Source organism: Crocodylus porosus, unplaced genomic scaffold (assembly GCF_001723895.1).
Source record: "Crocodylus porosus isolate Cpor-Errol unplaced genomic scaffold, CroPor_comp1, whole genome shotgun sequence".
NCBI lineage: Eukaryota > Metazoa > Chordata > Crocodylia > Crocodylidae > Crocodylus > Crocodylus porosus.
Genome location: NW_017728948.1, coordinates 34,689,486 through 34,711,498, shown reverse-complemented (window position 1 = coordinate 34,711,498; position 22,013 = coordinate 34,689,486). Strand labels below are relative to the sequence as shown.

Here is a 22,013-nt window from a genome sequence, read left to right as displayed (position 1 = left end):
GCAGCAAGTGGCTGGGGAGGCTGTGGTCCCTAGCCACTCAGGAAGTGGACATCCATGCTCTACAGAATAAAGTTCCGCTAGCATTTAGGTGCTTCTGGTACCTATTATAGTTACTTCAGCTAATGATCTATGAATCAGAGTCAGAAATTCATGAAATATATTTTAATCCATATCAGAGTATTTCTGGAATGTCAGATAAGTCATGATTGAACAAAACAAACATGTCAGACAAGCTTCAGCCTGTTTTATACTCTTTTGTAGTATAACACTTCCATGTGTGTACGAGAAACTATTTAATCTCAACAGACGGAAATAAAAGAAGGGACCATAAAGGAATACACATAACAGTATCCTGGATCTATATCTTGTTTTGTTTTACTAACATTTTCTTTCCTCCTAGGGCTGCCACACATGTGCTCAGAGCCTGCTCCAATGCACTGGAAATCCAGCAGTGCATTAGAGCAGACTCGGGGGGGGCGGGGAGGGATCTTTTCTTGTAAAAATGAATGAAGCTTCAAAAGTAGTTTGTGCAACAGTACATATTTTTACAATGAAATTTTCAAACAATGCAATTATAAAAGCATATTTTTCAACACAAAAATGTGTCATACTTGCACAAGTATGCTATTTTTCACAGTCGTCCAGTTAAAACGCTCTATATAGGCAAGTTACGTTTAAAATATTCTTCTGAAATCATACTAAGATATACTGCATGTGAAAAAGCAAACTTGAAAGTAAAAATTGTTTTGATGAAAATTTTACCTGACCGGATACATCAGAGTTCCCTTTGAAATAATTACAAAAATCAGTGTTTAAAATGAAACACAGAGCTTAACTATACTGCTTAAGCTTTAACACAGGGGCAGGCAATTATTATTTTGGGCAAAGGGCTGCTTACTGAGTTTTGGCAAGCCATCAAGGGCCACATGACAGGCAGCCCAGGGTAGATAAATATTAATTTTCTAAATTTGTTAGGGGCCCGGCGGGCCACGTCTGGCCCCTGGGCCGCGTTTTGCCCGCCCCTGCTTTAAGTGATCATGATTCAGTGATATTACTACACAATATTTTCATAATAATGACTGCTACCACAAATATAGCAAGCTAAGAGTACAGAAACAACTCTGCAAGTAGACAAACTGCTAAGCTCTGTATCCAACCTCTTTTCAAAATGTTGTCTCAGCTTCTTAAGACAGTTTAAAGTCAAAAATTATCAGAACTGTTTTGAAATGCCAAAGAACTAAGTAAAATAAAGCAGACATTTTAGTACCTGGCCACCTCTATGCCAATTAGACCACAGTTTGTCAGTATCATCAAACCACCTGGAGATTACTGAACAAAGTGTAAAAGGATTTTCTGGTACACAGTTAATACACAAACTCCTTACAAAAGGGTTCTAGGATGCTGCTTCCTACTTCTTCATAGGCAGATAGACGATACTAACAACATTTTATAAGGGGTGCAACGACAGAGAATTTCTGGACTGATGATGAGGGCTGATTTTTAACGACTCATATTGGCCAATACCAATCGGATTCCGATATGCAGCTGGGCAGCATGAAGAGCTGTGTCCAGCTAGTAAATATGGGGTGGGGAAGGGAAGGGAAGGGAAGGGGCATTGCAGATCAAGGCCCTCCGCAGTGAAGGAGGGAGTGGGGCTGGGACAGGCAATGCACAGCTGGGCCAGAGCATAGGACAGAGCCGTGAGTGGCTCATCAAGAGGTGCAGGGGGGCAGCTCCCACCAATACACTCACCCCAAGATGGCATGTGCCCTTAGTTATGCACGTGGGGTGAGAGTGGGTTGCCACAGTGGGCTGGGGCCTGGGAGGTGCCAGGCTCTTCCTGGTGTGTGTGTGTGGGGGGAGGGGGAGGGGATGCCAGGGCTGAACTTGGGGCGGGTGATGACACCACTGGGAGGGAGGCTGCAGCCATCCCCAAATTAGCCATAGCACCCCCCAACTTCCCCCTCCCAGCACGGCCACCATCCACCCCAAGTTCAGCCCCAGCCCACAGCAGCATCCCACCCTTCCCCAACACACAAATCTGAGGACACACGCCCCCCATGAGCTCCCAGGGTGCATGCAGCAGCAGGAGCTGCTCCCCTCCCTGCACCCCCGGATGAGCCGCTTGCAGCTCCAGCCGCTCTGCCCCGGCTGTGCAGCACCTGCCCCATCCCAGTCCCACTCCTTCCCCCACCACAGGGGCCTCGATCTGCCCTCTCCACCATGCCCCTTCCTTGACAACAGACTTACCAGCCAGACCTGCCTGCTCTTCACGCTGCTGGGTTGCACTCCTGGCTGCCTACATGCTGCACTGTGGCTGTGCACATACATGGGGCATTTAATCAGCCATACCAGCCAAAAAAACCCCAGATTGCCGATACAGTCAATTTTCCTTACAATCCCTGCTTTACCTGTGGAAGGGCTATGTTGTGTCAGGGTTAAGGATAGTTTTATGTAGAGTTATATTGTGGCTGTATGGGATGGTTTGGAATCGGATGATCCTGTCTCAGGCAAGGGGCTGACTAGATTGCTGTTTCTCAACCAGTGGGACACATCCCACTGGTGAAACACAATGGTTGCGTAGGTGGGACTTCAACCCATTGCCCGATTAAAAAAAACCAGTTGTTTGCACTTCAAGTAGATGAATCAACGGGTACTTCGAACAGCTTAATTTTGTGGGGTTTTGTTTTTATCATGGTGGGACCAGGGTGTTTTGACAAAATGGTTGGTGGGACAAAGTGCAAAAGGTTGAGAACTGCTGGACTAGATGACCTCTGGAAGTCCCTTTCAGGTCTATATTTCTATGACTGTCTCTCTCCAAGAAATACCATCAATAAAACCCCCAGTTCATTGACAATGCTAATGACCTCTGTCCTGCAATGCTGTATGCCCATTTACCAAATGTCATTAACACTGGATGGAAAATAGAAGTTTTAGCAAAGATGCCTCTCTTGCCAAGGAAGACGGACATAACAACAACCACCTAATCAACCTCAGGAGATTATACATATTCGGACTAAGAGTCACGATGAAAGAAACAATTTAAAAAGTCAAATGGGCTTGTTTATTATCTAAATAAAGTGGTCAGACTCCTTTAATGAAAGATAGAAAAGTAGCTCAATATGACACTGAGTGTTCATCTTTAATTTGTCAATTTATCATGATACCATGTGTAGCTTTCCATTATGTTGAGGATTCGCTGCTCACCCAAGCCAAACAGTTCACTTTCTTGACCAATTCTAGGATGACCACAGGATTTTACAGAATTCAAACTATGTTGTGGCATTATACCCAAAATTACACACAAATCTAAAGGCCCTGCTGGCTGTAAATGATTTTTCAGAAACTACAGAAAATATATAGCATGAATAGCAGTGATATCTTAGATTGAAAATCTCTTGAGATGAAGGCTGGTTCATGTAATGTATGCCAGTCCAAAGAAAGCCTAACAAAAAAGTAGGACAATTTAAAGATATGCAGCCCAAAAAATATTAAATTGTATGATTTCCTTTCATCTTTCCCTAGTGGTTCACAGGTTGCAAGGATAAAAATCAATATCTGACTGGAAGAATACAGTGCATGTATTCTTCAGAGAAAGAGCTGTGAGACTGTTTCTATGATTGGGGGAGGAGGAAGTGAACAGTAGAGGCCAGGTTTGAAAGCCTGAGGTACTTTTCACTTCTGTTTTGTACTTTTCTGTGCGAGTGTGTGTATACACGCATGTATAAGGAAATTCCCCTATGGGGGAGAGAAACCAACTTCCCTAAGGCAAGCATGCAAACAAGTATTTAACCACAGAGGAGTAAAAGAACGCACCCCCCCCCCCAAAAAAAAAAAAACCCAAACAAAACATATCTTCAAGGCTTCCAAACCTTAATGTAAGATTGACTGGCCTTCTGGCAAGGACACTGCAACAGAATAGTATTCTGTAGTAAGTGATGAAGTACTTCTATTAATTGCATCCTGTAACCAAAAATGAAACTTCACTCACAGTGACTTGACTTTACAAAACAAAGTAAAAGTAAGAGCAGAAAAGGCATATTGTCTACTACTGTGAACAACTACAATTCAATTTTCAGTGTAACAGAGTGACATGGTCCTTTAAAAGAGTTCCAGAGCCACCTCAAATGGTTCCAAGTCTCATCTCTCACAGAAGAGATCTTTCAAAGAGAACCACTAGCTGGGAAGTGAAGCTTGCTGGGAAAGGAAATGAGGATAAGAGCTACTTTCTTCTCCATTATAATACATCAGAAAAGAGGTTCTTCCTGAAGAAGGGACATAAGAGTGGCAGGAAGATGAAAGGTCTAGTTAGAAAGCCAAGGGGGCAGGTAGACAAACCAAAGAACACAAGCAAGAAGAGAATTGTGTGGACTCATTTACTAGCTTTTGGGAAAGACGGGTTGGTGACAAAGGGTTTTAAGATACCCGAGCAAGGATGATGTTTGGCTACTTTTGCCAAATCTCAAGATGGATTACAGTGTAAAGAAAGCGGCTATGAGCACACAGAACAAAGAATTTGGGATGTGACCTATGTGCCATATTCCTTTTTATGAGCCCACAGTCTGAGATTACAAGAGAAGATTTGAAGAAGATCACTTTTGTTAAGGGAGGGAAGAAAGTTCAAGTCCAGAGACAGAAGACAAAAAAATGCTTGAGGGAACTACTGTTTGGTTTCACTTTTCACTGAATCTTTCAACTTCTGTTAAATTGTTTATCCCAGAAAGGGAATTTCCTTAATTTAGTTAAAGGACTCCATTAACTGCCTAACAAACGCCACATGCATTAGGGCCACACCACCAGATTCTTGCCAACTTGATTCCTTAATAATATAAAGAGCTAACTACATGCATCCAATTCAATAGTTTTATAAACAATAAACCTCCATCAACATGGGGACAAAGAAGAGCAGTCAAGTCCTGTCTTGCACCAGTGAGGAGATGCTAAGAAGACATTACACAATTAAGTTAATTTGGTTTTATATCTCCAATTTATGCAGAGATCCTGGTTTTCTTGGTTTAAAAAGGCAAATTTTCTGATTAAACCCCCCAAAATAGGTATGTGTTTATACATACACATACACACACACAATATGTTTTTTTATTTGTATATATTAGTGGCTTTTCATTTTTAACTGCAGAAAAACAGATTTGGAGGGTTTTAATCAGAGAATCTGCCATTTGCCGATGCCCCTCACTCCCTACCCACAGCCTGCTCAGCCTCCACATGTGAGGAAAGGAATGGGTATGTGGGGAAGGTGTGGGGGTGCACATGCCCCCTAAGATCTCTGTACCCACAGCCGGCTGCAGGGCTGCAGCCGAGCCACACCAGCTCCAGGCAGGCACTGCCTCCACAGGTCAGCCGGCAGGACCCAGTGCTGCAGGGAACTCTGCACCACCATGGTAAGTCATGGATGCGGCAACAGTGGCAACATGGAATTGTGTCCCCTTTTGCTGCTGGATGGGCAGGGGGTGCCTCACCTCAAAAGCAATGACTGCAAAGGCAGCGCCTGGAGCTGGTCCAGCCTGGCTGCAGTCCCATGCCCCAATGTGGGCACAGAAAAGTCAGGGGACATGAGCCCCTGCCCCACCCCCATGTGCCCTCCCACCTTAGCGAGGCCTTTGCCCCTCCCCACATAGACACTTACCTGGAGGGAGCTGCAGAAGCTGCTCTCTGCTGCATCCTGGCAAACCCCTGCCTGACAGCCCTCCTCCCGCTCCCTGCACCCCAAGCAGCCCCTTGGAGGCTGGAACTTGGCCAGCCTGCAAAGGGAAACCTGAGGTTTCCTGTGTTTTTCTCCTTTAAAAAGGAAAATCCTTGATTTTCTCCTTTAAAAGAGGAAGTCCATGTTTTTTCTGTTAAAGGAGAAAATCTGCTTTCTTCTGCAGCAAATGGAAAACCCAGATCCCTGATCATTAGAAATTAGGCCTGTGCAAAGTTGCTAGTATTCACTTTGGATTCAGATTCGGTCAATTTGCAGGACAGTGATTTGATTCTGTGATTCCTATCACTGTCCTGAATCAATTTGTCCAAATCTGATTCGGCGATTCAGCTGCCGCCCAATTGGCAAAATCTCCGCATCAAACAGGCCCCATCCCCTGCCCACTCTCCTAGCTCTGTCAATGGCTGTCCTGCTTGGCCCCAGTGTCCGGGCTCTAAAAAAAAGCCCCACATTCACTGGCTTTGCAGCTGGTGCACCTGGAACTTTAAAAAAAATAAAGAGCTGGGACCCTGGGGCCCAGCCTGTCCAGGCAGGGCAGCCATTGACAGGGCTGGAAGAGTGGGCAGGGGATAGGAGCTCGTGGCAGAGGTCCCACAAACTGCAGAGCAGTGGGGGGAAGCAGAGATTACCCCCCACGCCTGGCAGCAGCCAGTGAACACAGGGATTTTTTTTGTTTTTGTTTAAAGTGCCAGGATGCTGGGACCAGGTAGGGCAGCCATTGATAGGGCTGGGAGAGCCAGCAAGGGTCGGGGGTGGGGGGGAGGGTACTCAGGGAGGCTGGGGGAGCAGGCAGAAATTGGGGCCTGGCAGGGTTCCCCCCATGGTGCCCTCTCCTCACCAGCACAGAGTCCGGGTCCAGCTCCCTGCGACAGCAAGCTGGGGGACTCCCCAAATCTCCAAATCTCTCCGAATCTTTTCTGAATTGATTTAGAGAGCTTCAAAATGATTCAGATATTTTTACTGGTCTCCCGATTCTTTTCAGATTCACAGATTCAGCTGCTGAATTGGGCCAAATCTCTCCTCTGAATCAAATCAGCAACCTAAGCTTCGCACAGCCCTATTGGAAATCCATTAGTATAGAATGAATCAAGGCCTAATTGTGCTAGGTACTGTGAAGATGTAATAAAAAAAGATCCTTCACTGCCCCAGAGAGTTCACAGTTTAAGGCAAGAGACAGCAGGTAGATGTAAACAGGAGCAGCACAGGAAAATAATGATCAACATTATAAGCAGTAGCCAATGTGTCAGCCACCTAGTTCCTGTCAAGCTTTTTGTACACATCATAGCAGAGAAAAATTTTGAGTAGGAATATGCAACAGGGCATGTGACGGCCTTGCAGATACTTACTGGAAGCAATATGAGAGAAGGTGCAGAGTTAATTTCTTTCTGGAGAATTTAAATGGGCTTTAAAGCCTGATATTACTGGCAGCGCAGTGTCAGATGTCAGAGTGAAGCCTTGACAGCATATCAGAGACAACAGGTAAAGCAGAAATAAGTCAGAAAGGGATTTGAAAGCAAAGATAAGTAGTTTACCAATGTAAGGACATGGAAAAATAAAGAGGTGGTAATCGTAATAATCCAGAAAAATATTTTTATAGCACCATTTTGAATGAACAGAAGTAGGGGAAATGAAATGTACTGGCAGAGGTAAGAGATAATACAGGTTTGGACTAGATTTTAACCGTGTGGATTAGAAGGAGAGACTAGATGCTCATGTGAGTTATGCAAGAAAGAATCAACCACCTGGATGAAACACCCTGTAGAAAGCCACAATTACAAACCTGGTTGATAAGAATGGAAGCTGTATCAATAAAGAAGAGCTGGGAGGGACTTAAGTGTTTGGGCTTTCTGTTTCAGGTGGGAGGGCAGAGATGAATGCAACACTGTAGATTTCAAGAACACTGTTTTGGTCATGCTGATATTTAGCCAACAACTGAACATATGAGAGATGACAAAAAAAAAAAGAGAGAGACAGAACAAGGAAGTAGATCCAAGATAAAAAAAGATAGCTGAAATTGTATTTGCAAATAAAGCAGCCCAGGAACATGATGACAACAACTGCAAAAAGGAGAAAGCCCAATGGTACCCACATAGAAAGACTGAGGAAGTCAAGATTCTCCAAATGAGATACTCAAGGAAAAATCATGGATCAGAGGACCCAAGGGAAAGTAGGGGAGAAGATTTCAAGAAAACACTGTGATACAAGATCAAGGAGGATGAGGATGTAAAATAAGGGTTCCAAGCTTTGGATAAGAGGCTGCTCAGGACTCTCTCAGCCATGTCAGCAGAGTATAGCAAAAGGAAGCAAGACTTTAGAGTCTCTACATTGGAATTAGAAGGCAAAACTTTCAGACAATGATGACAACTGGTCCATTCAATGAAGTCAGAAATAAAGGGGAGAAAGCAGTAGTTGACAAGGCAAGTGAGAGCACAAGGATTATTTTTAATCTTGAAAAGATCCGAGCAAGCAGGCACTGTGAGAGGAAAAACCTAAAGAGAAATGTTAATGAGAAAAATAAGGTAGAAGAGCGTGAGCATGAGAAAAGGAACTGCAAAGAAATTTGGTAAAACTTGAAATAATAAAATTCAGTGTTGAAAAACTGTACAGGCTTGAGACACGGGAGACTTTTTCCTAATGAATGTAGCAGCCTTTCACTTTTAAGTATATCAGTTTTATAATTCAGTAACATTAATTAACACTTTCTAGAAAATTTACACTTTAATTTTATGAAAGTTCTTAATTGTTATAACTGAAAAGATAGACTTTTAAATCTGAACTGAAATAGTCACCTCCCTGAACCTGCAGACCAACTACTGCAGTTCTGAATGCTATTGCTCCCAACTGCCAAGCAGCAATATTTATACAACTTATTTTCACACTAAACAAGAAGTCATTCAGTTTCTCAATTATTCAAAATTCAGGCCCTAATTTAAGGGAGAAATTTAGCAGACCTTCTTGTTATCATCTTGGAGAGATACTTTCTGAATTGGGCCCCAGTGAGTAGTACCATAACACATCCTTTGAGGTAAATTCCATTCTGCTGCTTGGAAAGGTACAGGCAGACACTGGACCTCTTCACAGGGAGCACACCTGCCTCACCCCTCAAAAAACCAGAGGGTGAAGATAAGCAAAAATATATCCTCCTCTTCCAGTAGGAAGATCACCATTCAGAACAAAAATACCACTCTCAACAACTAAAAAGGCAAAATATAAGAGACTTATTAAACAAGCCTAAAGACAGCACAGTAAATGTGACTCAGCAGTAAGCCTACAATAAAGGTTTTACTGTATGGGACTACACAAATATGAAAATCTTTAATATTTTTATACTATGATAAAATGTTATGCTGCTTTAAAGTTTCCAATTCTTTAAGAATCTTATAGATAGGGTTAGAAACTACGTGAAATCTAGAAAAGTCATTCCCCATTTTTACATAATCCATTACAGTAACCAATTCTCCAGACAACATTGCATCCCACGGGAAAATGCAGGCAGGCAATGTGGTAGACAGCACCCACCATAGTTAAGTCTATGAGGGGGGGCAGGGCGGGACAGGGGGAAAGGGGGACATGACACTTGACATGTCACCTATGGTACTGTCTATGCCCACACACACGCAGGGCTGGGGCGTGGGGGCAGCAGGGCTGGGGAGGATGAGGGGGCTGTGGCTTAGGGGTGAAGAGCAATGGTAGGGGCAGAAGCAGAACACTGGAATATCAGGGCTACTTGGTGCCATAAAGTAGTGAGGGGGGACAGCCGCAGCTGGACCCCGTGTCCTCGTGACCGAAGGGGACGGGGGAACTCTGATTTTCCATGACAGAAAAACCAAAATCAAATGCCAAAATATGTATGTATTTAGAACAGTGGTGGGCAAAATACAGCCCACCCGGCCATTCTATCCAGCCCATGGGGCTGCTAAAACATTTAGAAAATCAGTATTAATCTGCTCTGGGCTACCTGTTATGCAGCCCTCAATGGCTTGCTGAGACTCAGTAAGTGGCCCTCTGCCCAAAATAATTGCCTGCCCCTGATTTAGAACTTATTTTATTATAATGACTGAAGTACTGGTAGGCTTCCAAACTCTTTTAAAATTGTAAGTATATCAGTAAAACACTGTGTTCAACTGATACCTATACCTACACACATATGCACACCGGTAGGGTTTTCATTTTAAATTATGAAAAAATACAATTGGGGGGGGTTAATAGGAGAATTTCAGATTTTTTATCAGAGATTTTTACAAAAAAAAAAAATCAGGATCCCTGGTCATAAGCTATGTGTTTTCACTAACAAATCAACCAAGAGTTAAAATTGGCATTAATATCAAACCCTGGAAAGTGCTTTGAGATGTGCATGAAAAAGATACTAAAAACTAAACATTATTGGGATTCACTATTACAAGCTAAACACAGAGTACCTGTCTTAAATTTGTCTCAGGTTTATTTTGTATTAGGAAGATAACAAATAATTTTATAATTGCTATATTTAGAAAAACTTCTCTACTGCTGCACGGGCTAGAAACATGTTTTTCCTTAAAAGAAAGGCTTAAATTCTGCTACCCAACTCTTCAACTACAGAACCATGGAAAACATGTAGCCTTAAATATATCTTTAACTAGTCAACATTATAAAAATGTAAAACAAGTCAGGGCTGTAAATACCTCTTTTGAAGTCCATAAAGCACTTCTAGGGCATGTCCACATGAGTGTGAATGTGCATTATGTGGTACTGAACTACACACCACACAGAGGTGTTTCCCATGCTGCTACTCTGTAGCACCCGGGGGCGGGGGGGCGGCGCGGAGTTGACCCTGGGAGATCCTGAGGTCAAAAAATCCCACACCAAAAAAAGCATGCAGTGCATGTGGCGGCAGCACACACCACCCAAAACCAGAGCCTGGCCAGTCAGAGTCACACTACAGCTGCAGGCCAGGCTTCCTGCTGCAGAAGCATTGCGGCTTCGGCTCTGGGAGGCCCCCAGGACTCCAGGTAAGGCTGCTGGGGCCAGCACAGTTGCTGGCCCCAGCCTTCCATACCCCACCTGGGGTAACCTGCTGCACGCCCAAGCAGGTGTAGTACAGGTATTCCCTGGGGACAAGCACCAGCAGTACAAGGTGTGCCCCTGCTATTTGACCCCAGAGAAACACACGTTCCTGCTCGTCTGGACACACCCCTAGTTTGTATAGTTAGGATTATATAGGAGGTGTGACAAAACTTTTAACTTTTAACTTTTAGACTTTTAAGATGGGAAAGATGCGTCTAAAAATGTATATGTTTGACAGAAATATACTCCTTTAAAAGAATTTAATTTTCAAGAGGTATGTTAACCAGAGGAACAATGAAATTACAGAAGATGAGCAAAGAAATAAACAGATGGCTCTTATACCTTAATCCTGGAGTTTTCAACGTTTTTTAAGAAGTGTACTCCTTCTGAAGGCAGCAGCCAGACACGTAGCAGGGAGGCTTCCACACAGCAGCAACAGCCCCCTCATGTGAGCTCCCCACCATGTCTGGCTGGCTAGGTGGCGCCTGTGCTGCCTGCAGAGAGCCACAGGCCTCATGCCCCCCACCCCCAGTCTTGGCCCTGGATGGCGGTGCTTCATCCCCACCTGCCCACATGTACCCCCAGTTGACATCCCTTGCCTTTAGCATTCACAGGAACTAGGCTGGAAAGTACTTTTAATTGATTTTACACACAGGAAGCTGTAGACCCAATCAGTTATTTTGGTTAACTACTCCACTAATTCCCTGCATGTCCTGTTATAAGATTCAAGTTAGGCTTTAAAAGCCGAGTTGTGATTGGGAAAGATATTTTTAGTGCATATCTAAAAAAATATCATATACAAGACTGCCAGTTCACTTCTACCAACCATGGTATGTCAAGGAAAAAAAGTCCAGGATGCACAAAGTTTAGGTATCGTCAAAAGAAATTACGAACATCATGGAGTTCAGAACTGAGCTGGCAACAAGATATTTCTTTACAGAAAGAAGTAGTATTGGCAAATCCCCATTGGAAGACAGTACAACAGATTAATATTTTTCAACTCATTAAGCTCTACTTATTTGCCAGAAGGCTTAGTAATAGAAAAAAGAATCAGCTTCTCAATATAATAGCTTTGTTTTATTTTTATTCCTCCAGCTTGTACGACAATTCTGTTGAATGCAGTAACTTTTGGCTGCAAGAGACCAGTATTACATAAAAGAAAAAGCGAATAATGTATGCAGATTAAACTCCAGAGAGGAATGGAAATGGACACCGTTTTTGTACCACACCAGCACACTTCTTATGCTCATAAATTTTGTTCCTAAGGACTGCCATAAAAGCAGTAACATCCTTTTTACTAACACTGTCTAATGAAAGCTATTAAAACAGATTATACATTCATCCCTTGCAGTTTTCCACAAACATGTTCCACTTTTTTATTCATCATAAAAGCAAAAGGCCAAGTATTTTGATGCCTTCTGTTTCTAAAAACTTCTAGAAGGTGAAATAACACACTGGACCAACTTATCCATAACAGCACAACTAGGAAGGCATATTAACCAGCAGAAAGAATGCAGTCAAAAGTGTCTGGAGACTTAAACCCATCTTTGCATGTAATTTTGGCAAGTCACAACTCTTCTGTGCCGCGGTTTTCCTATGTGTAAAATATGAAGTGAATTGATACTTATGGCTGAAAAAAAAAAAAATAATCACTGAATAAGTTAAGTATAATTTGTTCTCTTATGCTAGACTTTAGAACAACAATGTCCAACAATGACAAAAAAAAATTAAAGTTGACTTGAAAATATTCATGTAATTCTGCAATCTCCAATTTAGTCCTCCACAGATGACAAAATTGATACACTTTCTAACTATCTTTGGGTAGAAGCAGTGGGGCACCAGAAGGAAACAGAGAAGTACACTCAGTTTCACATACTGTTCTAATTAGCTAGACATAGTCAGTCTTATGCAGTGTCCCAATCCAACCTTAACAGCTGTCTATGAAATGGATTTCATCAAGTTCCAGTCTGATGCTGAAGCTCTTGCAGTCTGCCAAAGTGCTGCACACCAGAAAAATACAGGTACAGCACAGGTGGAACTTTAATGTAAAACAGGGAGACCAAAACTTTCAGAATAACCATGTAACAGAATGACACAAACAAAGACATGGTAATGAACAGGGATCTGGCTTTTCTCGTCTTAAGGAGAAAAACATGGTTTTTCCCTTTGGAGGATGGCAGAGTTCCAGCCTGCAAAGGGCTGGAGGCAGTGGGAGGAGAGCAGTCAGTAGGAGGCACCATATGCATATGCAGATGTACACACCAACATGGCTGCCAGGCAGCCTGGAAAGCAGCTCTCACAGGTAAGTCAGGGGGAGCGGGGGAAATGGGGCCCCCATAGTGAAGGAGGGAGGGAGGGAGTTGGGCAGCGCTAGGGCTGCTGCCCAGCCCAGGTGGTAAGTGGGGTTTGAGGCCCAAGGCTGGAAGGTGCAGCTGCAGGGCCTGAGCGGGGAGTGGGACAGGTCTGCAGGCAGCTCATCTGGGGGGCAGTGAATGGGGCTTGCTCCCTGCCACCACACACACTCCTAAGTGGGACATGTGTCCCCTAAATTTATATGTAGCCCAGGTGTGGGCTACCTGCTGCGGGCTGAGGCTCCCTGCCCTGCTGCCCCAACCCTGGGGCCCAGCCAGCAGGACCTGTCACAGCAAGGCAAAACGGGGTGGGAAAGCTTGATGCCGCCCATGCTGTCATGGCGAGTCACCCCCTGCCCACCCAACAGCAGTGGGGGTGGCAGCACAGAAAGCACAGGTTCGCAGCAGTGGTGCCTGACCCCGCTCTGCCCTGCTGTACTAGGTCCTGCTCGCCAACCTGCAGAGGCCCTGGCAGGTGGGCAGCAGGCCAGGGAACCCCAAACCCACAGCCCATACCCACCCTGTGCACAAATCTGGGAGGTACATGCCCCCTATGGCTCCCTGGTAGTGCATGCAGTGGCAGGGAGCTGCCCCCAGCTCCCAGCCCACACCTGCCCCCACCAAGTCTCCGCTCCAGCCATGCCACCTGTGGGTAAGGGGGAGCCAGGCTCCGTGCTCTGCTCCCCAGCAGCCGCCGCCTCCCCCCATAGGCAGCAGCCAGGGCTCAGGTGCTGCCGCGGGCAGTGTGACTGTAGACCTGGCTCCTCTCTGGCAGGGCTGGGGGGGCTGTGGGTGGGGACTAAGGGGCAATGACATATCAGGGGTGCTCAATGCCACAAAGCTGGGGGGGGAGGGCAGAAATGGAACATGTCACTCAGCCACAGCTACACCCGCACCCTGGTGAGCAAAGGTCCTGCGTCCTAATTTTCCATGATAAAAAACCCAAAAGGAAACACCAAAATGTATAGGTATTTAGAATTTATTTTATTATAGTGATCGAGGCACTGGACTTCCAAACTGCTTTAAAATGTAAAGTATATCAGTAAGACATTGTGCTCAACTGATACCTATGTATATAGTGGCATTTCATTTTAAATCATAGAAAAACACAGATTTGGGGGGTTTAAAACAGAGCATCTGATTTTTATCAGAAAATTTAAACGGAGAAAACCAGGATCCCTGGCAGGAAAACTAAAAATGAACTCCACTTGAGGATGTGGATTATAAATGGATGTGTTTGATGACTAATTAACAACTGTAATAATTGGACAAGCAATGAAGACACTCTGATGTAGGACATGTTGTGCACATGACCCTCAGGTACACATACTTATGAATCTGTCCTTCCCCAAAACTATACATGAAATAACTGAAGTTCATGAAATAACTGAGTCTTAATCTCCAGCTGTGCATTTAAAAAACAACTGCTTGCCATCTTAGTTTGTCCTTAACTAGGCTTACTTATATTTGCTCAACTCTTGGTGCTACCTAAACATCTTAACTCTAATAACTATTAGATCACCAGCAACAAGGTTTCTAAGCTGGTTTTGTTCAAACCAGTACACTGAATACCAAAAGCTATAATAATTCAAAGTGCATATTTTATGACCAAAAAATGTGTTCGCTGAATTTTAGAAGTACAGATATTATTTCAAATATATAATCACATCTCTAATCAAAGACAAAAGAGAAGAGGGTTCTTCCTTCTCCTATATAAAAGGACGCAAGGAACACTGGGCAGCTAATTACGTTTAGTTACTAGAAACATGCTTGCATGTCTTTGTGGAGAAAAGACATGTTTATTTAGTTTTAACTGTGTAATACTGAAGGGCACTGTTGTTTAAGTTAACAAGAAAGAGCATTAACAGCTAGTCTAAACTACAAAGATATTAAAGAATCAGTTAGCAAGCAGGTTGCTAGAGCCACAGTTTCAATATAGACCAGGATGAATTATTTCTAGGCTCAGGTCAATTCATTATGTTCTAATGACAACATGATTCTGAATATAGTATGTCCTGATGCTACCAGCCAAAGTAATTTTCAATATAGCATCACCTAATTTTGCTTTCACAGTGAAGTTTTCTTATAAAAAAGTGCTACAACGAAGCATGCCTTTACAGTATATAAAACAGAACACAGCTTCATCAAGACTGACAATTACTAGCAATTATTTCTATAAAAAGAAACACGCTAAAGCCTGGCTATAGTCAGAAGTATGTGCACAAAAAAAAAAGCTTCCTTGATCAATGGACTTGTCACCCTGTAGGCATTCAAATTTTTTGCTGCTTAGTTAAAGTATTAGAGTGTGAAAAGGACTTTTTTTGGCTCTGTCACATTACTAACTAATTTTTAATTGCAGACTCTATTATTCACTTCTTTTGTAGAATGCAGTCGTGTTAAAGTTGTATACTACACTCTGCATCTGAAAGACAAGAAATTCCATGAAGTAATAACTGAGAATAAACAACCAGAAAGGCATATTTTATTCGGGACAAGGAAATTTATTTTAGAATATGTTACTAACTGTCCCACAAAAAAGTAAATATTCCTGCACGAAACAAACTGCTTAAGTAATTCTCAAAACATCTCCAATACAAATTCATATTTAAGGTTTCACATTTACTGTTTCAAGATTCAGCTGAATATAAATTATATTGAGGCTCTTGCAGGGAATTAGTCATTTCTTCCTCAAATAAATATATCAGCTATTGGATAGAAGCTGTCTTGTTTCTTGCCTACTAGGGTCTAGACCAGGGGTGGCCAACCTTCAGCACATGTGCCACAAGTGGCAAGGGCAGACTGGGTATATGGCAGGCAGCAGATAAGGGAAGGGGCAGGCAGCACAAATGTAGGTAAGCCAAGGAGCAGAAAGCAGAGCAGGGGAAGGGGAATGGGCAAGGGAAGGGGATCAGAGTAACCCCGCAAGAGGGTGCATGACAGTATGTGGCATGCCTACCAAAAAAGATTAGCCCATGAATGCTCATCTTGAGGAACAGTGCTCAACCTTTTTGCCCCACAGGCATGACAGGACCTGGCCCAACCACCTAGAGGAAGCTGGGAGGGTAGCCCAGCCCTGATCCAGCTGCAAGAAGGGGAAAGGCCCTAATGTGCCCCCCCACCACCCAGGGCTTGGGAATTTGGCAATGCAGGAGGGGTGGCAGTGTTAATTGTCACTGATTCCCCGCACCCTACCACTAAAATGTTTTGACCTGTGGGAAGCCCTTGAGACTGGATAAAATGATTCCACTGGCTGGGGGTTGAGTACCCCAGTCTAAACAGATATCCCATTCCTCTGCAACATTTGATACATTGCTTATTGCAATTATGCTTCAGAATCATTACTCATTTTGATGTCTATTTGGAAAACTTATAATGAATTTCTTATTACTGTATTGTGCTGTTAAATTAGACTTCTATTAAAAATAAGCACACAAACTCATGTCAAACTTTGATGACAGACTGAGTATTCACCCTGATGCTGAGGCTGGTGACACTTACTTTTTGCTCCTGACTTAACAGAGAAAAAACATAAGTGCCAGCTACATTTAAGTTTAAAATATTACAACTGTTTCACATTATTTAAAAAAAAATTAATTTCACTACCTGAAAATCTCCACTTACAGGTTCTAGTATATCTAGTATATACCAAGTACTTACCATTAATTCCAAAGGATTTAAGTTAAAGAGTACCCTAATACGGCAAGGGGTCCTACAAACTTAATATAATGCTGGTCTCAAAATGAATTTGGGTTTTACACCTAGTGAAGTAAATTCATAAACTCTATGATACCTAAGAATGGTGTAACAATTGGACAGACCACATTATTTATGTTTATATTAAGCACACTTTAGAATATCTAAATCAGGGGTGGGCAAAATATGGCCCACAAGGCCATTCCATCCAGCCCATAGGGTCCCTAAAAAATTTAGAAAATTAATATTCACTTGCCTTTGGTTCCTGTCAAAAATGCCTGTGCCTGCTCCAGACAGCCCTGCATGGGCTGCAAGTGGCTGCAGCAGGGAGTGCCGGCCATGGAGCAGGTGAGCGGCTGCTTTTCCCCCCACCGCTTTTCCCCGGGCTCCTTCCTGGTGCAGAGGAAAGCAGCCCCTCACCCGCCCTGTGGCTGGCACCATGTGCTGCAGCTGCTCACAGCCTTTATGGGGCTGTCCAAAGCAGGCACAGGCAGCCCCAGGTGGGCTGCGAGCAGCTGCAGCGTGAGGTGCCAAGCATGGGGAAGGCATGGGGAAGCTTTCCTCCCCACCCCTACCCCTCACGCTCAACACCACCTTGTAACCCAGCCCCACTGCGAGCCTGGGTCCCGCGCCAGCTCCGGTCTTGCCTGTTGGAGCTGTGCATTGCGACAGCAGCTGCGGCCTCCGCCCCTGCTTGCCGCACTGGGCAGTGTTTGCTGCAGGGCTGGGGGGCACTGGGTGTGAGTGGATGTGGGAGCCAGCAGGAACACAGCAGGGTAGCAGGAGCATGGGGTCCCAGCCAGCAGGGGCTCTATGGAGCCGGGCCATCTCCCCCCTTTCCCTACTGATACAGCCCAGCCCGGCTCCACAGACCCCTGCATGTGCTGGCCCTGGGACATTGGTCCCAAAATAGTGACCAGGGGGCAGGCAACCTGTCAAGGGGTGAGGCTATCCATGCAGCCCTGAACAGCCTGCCAAAACTGGGCAAGCGGCCCTCCACCTGAAATAACTGCCCACCCCTACTCTAACAGCTTATGGCCACTACTCCTTGTCCTACCCTGGGATGCCGTAGCAAAAAGTGTTTCCTCCCAGCTCCCAATATTCACCCCTTACATACTTGTATAGATGGCCACCAAGTCCCCCTTCAGTCTTCTCTTCCCCAGGCTGAACAGTCTCAGATCCCTTAGTCTTTCCTCATAAGATTTGTCCTCCAGGGCCTTAATCATTCTTGTGGCCCTTCTCTGGACCCTTTCAAGTTTTTCCATGGCTTTTCTGAAGTGTGATACCCAAAAGTGAACAAATAGGCATTTGTCCAGTTAAGAATAAACTGGGTTCTAATGTAATAGAACCTCATTAATTTTTAATAAGTATTAAACACATTATTTTTGCAAATTACCAAGGAAATAGGGAAAATACTTTTTTTCTTTTGTTCATAAATAAAGTGATTTGTAATGGACTATAGCAGGGCTCCCCAACGGATGGCCTGTGTGCCATGAGGCCCACAAGGGGTTCCGATGCAACCTGAGGGCTCCCTCCTGACCACCATTTCTTCTGCTGCCATGGCAGCCAGGGGCTCTGGGTTCCCCCCGTGTCTTCCAGCTTCTGCTTCCTGCTGCTCTCCAGGGGGCAGGAAGGTCCCATGGGAAAAGTGGGGTCTGTGTTGCCCATGTTCTGTTCCTGTCTGTGAACGTGGCCTAGGAGCAGGGCCAGGTTTCACATTTTACTGAATTCTTCATAGTATCATGAATTAAACAGAAATAAGATATACGTTTCAGTCACTTTACTCCTGTTCCACAGTCTAACACAGAAGACTGGATTAGGCTAATCAATGAGCACCAAATAGATAAACACAAAGATCTTAATTTTCATACAATAGTTCCCAATAAAAACATGAAAATACACATACTTAGAAGCATATCTGAAGATTTTTAAAGATTCCTTGAAGTTTAGAGAGCTTCAAAAAGGTTTCCCGACTGCCAAGCTTAAGACATTATCAGACAACTTACTAACACAGTGGTTCTCAAACCTTCTGAACTCAAGGCAACCCTCACTAGACTTGAGGCACCCCTGAATAACTTTTGTGAATTGAGTGGCAACCAACTTCAGAAACATCTATCTTTCTATCCATCTATCTATCCACCCACCCTCCCACCCATGAGATTACTTACTTGGGGAGAGGCCAGGGGTAGGGGGGACACACACCTTGAGCTTTTACTTATCTGCTTAGGTCTTCACACCCCATGGCAGCCAAAGGATCTCACATTACCCTCATTAAGAATCACCATGCTAATGACTTGGAAGTTAAAGCATTTGGCTCATTTGTCTGTGAGTTTATAAAAACTCACTATGTGCGCATGTACAGTAAAATTCATAGTTATACTATTACCCAAGTAGCAATAACCATGATGTTTTGCTAAAACTTGGCTTTTGTATGCATCACACAGCTAGGCTCTCTTGCATCACAATTATTCCAAAATCCTTTACACTGGTCTTGACAAATGCAAGCCTGCCCTGCACATATCTATTCTGAAAGCTGAAGCAAAAGTAATTTTCCTGTGCTACTACTTTGACCCTATGTCCTATTTGTATCATGTATCAACTACCTTCCTTATTTCTACTGCATCACAAACACTGGGCATTTTGAGGCCCTTCACAATCTATCTTCACCTTACTATCCCTCCTTCATTATTAAAACACAGAACCTCACCTCCAGTCAGCTGATGATACCACCAGTCTTCTTTACTCACTTGTACAAAGGCACCTTTTTAAAATTTTAACTTCTCCCATGCTGCCACCAACAGCTACACACAAAATTTACAAACCTGATCATACTCCCCCAAAACCTCCTTTTCCATTAATGTCTATAAGCAACAGGCTGCCTATCATTCAGTTCAATGCTGTCTCACCAGCTCCCCATATCCTGCCCCCCCCCATATAACTGCATTAATTTTTGTTTTCTTGTCATATATTTAGACAACATGCTCTTTGGGGCAAGGACCTTCATATTGTTCTGAGTACAATGGAGGCCTGATACATAACAAGGTGATTTAAGGGTTCATAACTTCATAGTTGTTAGGGGCTTGGAAGGAACCTTATAGATCATTGGGTCCAGCCCCCCTGCACATGGGCAGGAAAGACTGCTGGGATCATACGTATCACATCTAAATCTCTCACAGGCATTATATAAAAACTGTATACCTATACATTTTTCAACACAGGTAAGCCTATGCTAGAAGAATATTCCATCAGAAAACTGGGTGAAGGTCACAGTGCCAGAAATACAACTTCTATAGTGAGGTATTACTGTTACTAGTCCTTTCAGATTACTGGAACAAGACAATAGGTTTATCAGGCTTATGTACTGCAATTTAGTTTTAACTAGTTTTCATGAAACAATACTATTCCAACATTCACCTCCCAACAATTACAAAGCATCACTTATACACTTCATCTAGAAATTTCATGCTTGCTAGAAAGTGCATGCAAGCAACAAAAACAGCGTGCAACCCTTGGTTACCACATTAACAGATTTATTTTTAATTCCAAACTGTTTTCTACCCTGTTCTCTAAGATCTTGAGTGAAAATTTACTACACTAGAATGAAGAGAGGTTTTACTATTGTGAAAAATGCCAGTTACTAAAAGAAAACAGGGTATCACATTGCTAATCCAAAACCTGAATACACTAAAAACATATTAAAAAACCCCAAAATCCACTGAATAAAAAAGCCACATCTACTAATACATTTTAACACATCTTTTCAAGGTTTTCTGTTTTAGATGATTACCCAATTCAAGATCTGAGGTTAGAATTATGACTCCTCCCTCTCTTTTTACAGGAGTTAACCAATTTGAAAATGCTAAACAATAGTTGTATTGTTAGAACTGAAATACAAAGGAACTTCCACCCTTACATTAAAACGCAACATATCGTGTATTCCTTTGTTGTTAGTGTGTTTTTCATTCATAAATTCATTAATTAGTCAAAAATTAAAATGCATCTCCCAGAAAAAACAGATGGGATGTCACAGAAAACATTTCTGTGTCAATCAGTAAAAAACGAATAAAACTCAAGCAGAGGCAATTAAGTGACCAGAAACTGGAATAAAATTAACATGCAACCCACATATAAGGCTAACTTTTAGCAACACCATTATGTCTTACTCCCCCAACTCTAGAACTTTAAATAATGCATTCCACAAATTGCAACACACAAGATTTGCCATTTTAAAGAAGGTTTAAGCAGCCAAAATAAGCAACAGCAGCAAGTGCCTCTTGAACTGGAAGAAAATCAGGCTAGAGTTTAACGCTTGCTTTTGACAACCAAGAAACAAGAAACTAACAAGTGCTAAGGCCAAAACAAAACAGGAAAAATACTATAATGCCACCTTTTCCATAAGAACAAAAGCAACCACCACCAACTCCACCCCACCCCCAAATAGGCTTGGCTCTGTGCTGTAACCATAGAGTCAAGCCTAGAGACTATGTAATCCCATGGGGAAAAAGTCACAGATGCAACCTGAAGGCAGGATATTTAGCCCAACATGCAAAAAACAAACATTCCTCCACCCACAACACCACCACCACACCTAGAATTATTTTCACCCACCAGGATTTTGTTTCAATCAAGCAGGTGGGGAGGAGGCAAGGCCTACTGCTGCCCTAGCAGCCCCAACTCCCTAGGGACCAGGCAACGGAGGGGGGGGGAAGCTACCCAGAAAAACCCGAGATTAGGAACAGGCTGTGAACAGGGTACAGGATAATCCAGAATGCCAAGGAGGTGCCCGCACTCGGCAGTAACACAGCAGGTGACCCTGGCCCGCAGGGGGAAGCTGGAAGGACACCGTCGGGGAAGGCCGAGGGAGACTGTGTGGGCAGGAGTTGGAGCCCCGCCGTGACAGCAGCCACAGCCGGGCCCTGGGGGTGCAGGCAGCGGGGAAAGAGGAACATCTCGCTCCTCGCGCGAGGGGGCAGCACCCTCCCTGCCGAGCCCCGCGCCGCTCGCGTAGCCACGCTGCGGTGCGTGGGGAACTCAACTTCTCCCGGGTCATCGCTCAGGAGCCTTTGGTGGGGGCTCTGCCAGCAGCCAACGAGAAGCGCCCTCAGGGAGCCAGGCGCTGTACCGGCACGGAGCTACCCCGGCAGCACTGAGCGGGCGCAGGCCGAGCGCTCCCCGGCGGGCGGGCGCGGCCTGGGGCAGGGGGCGCC

The 22,013-nt window shown here is 44.0% G+C and overlaps 1 protein-coding gene across 2 annotated transcripts in view; it reads right to left on the bottom strand.

Moving 5' to 3' along the window:
• Positions 1-22,013, bottom strand: part of RBPJ (recombination signal binding protein for immunoglobulin kappa J region) — a 105,381-nt gene that overhangs the window by 83,027 nt on the left and 341 nt on the right. The window lies entirely within an intron of this gene.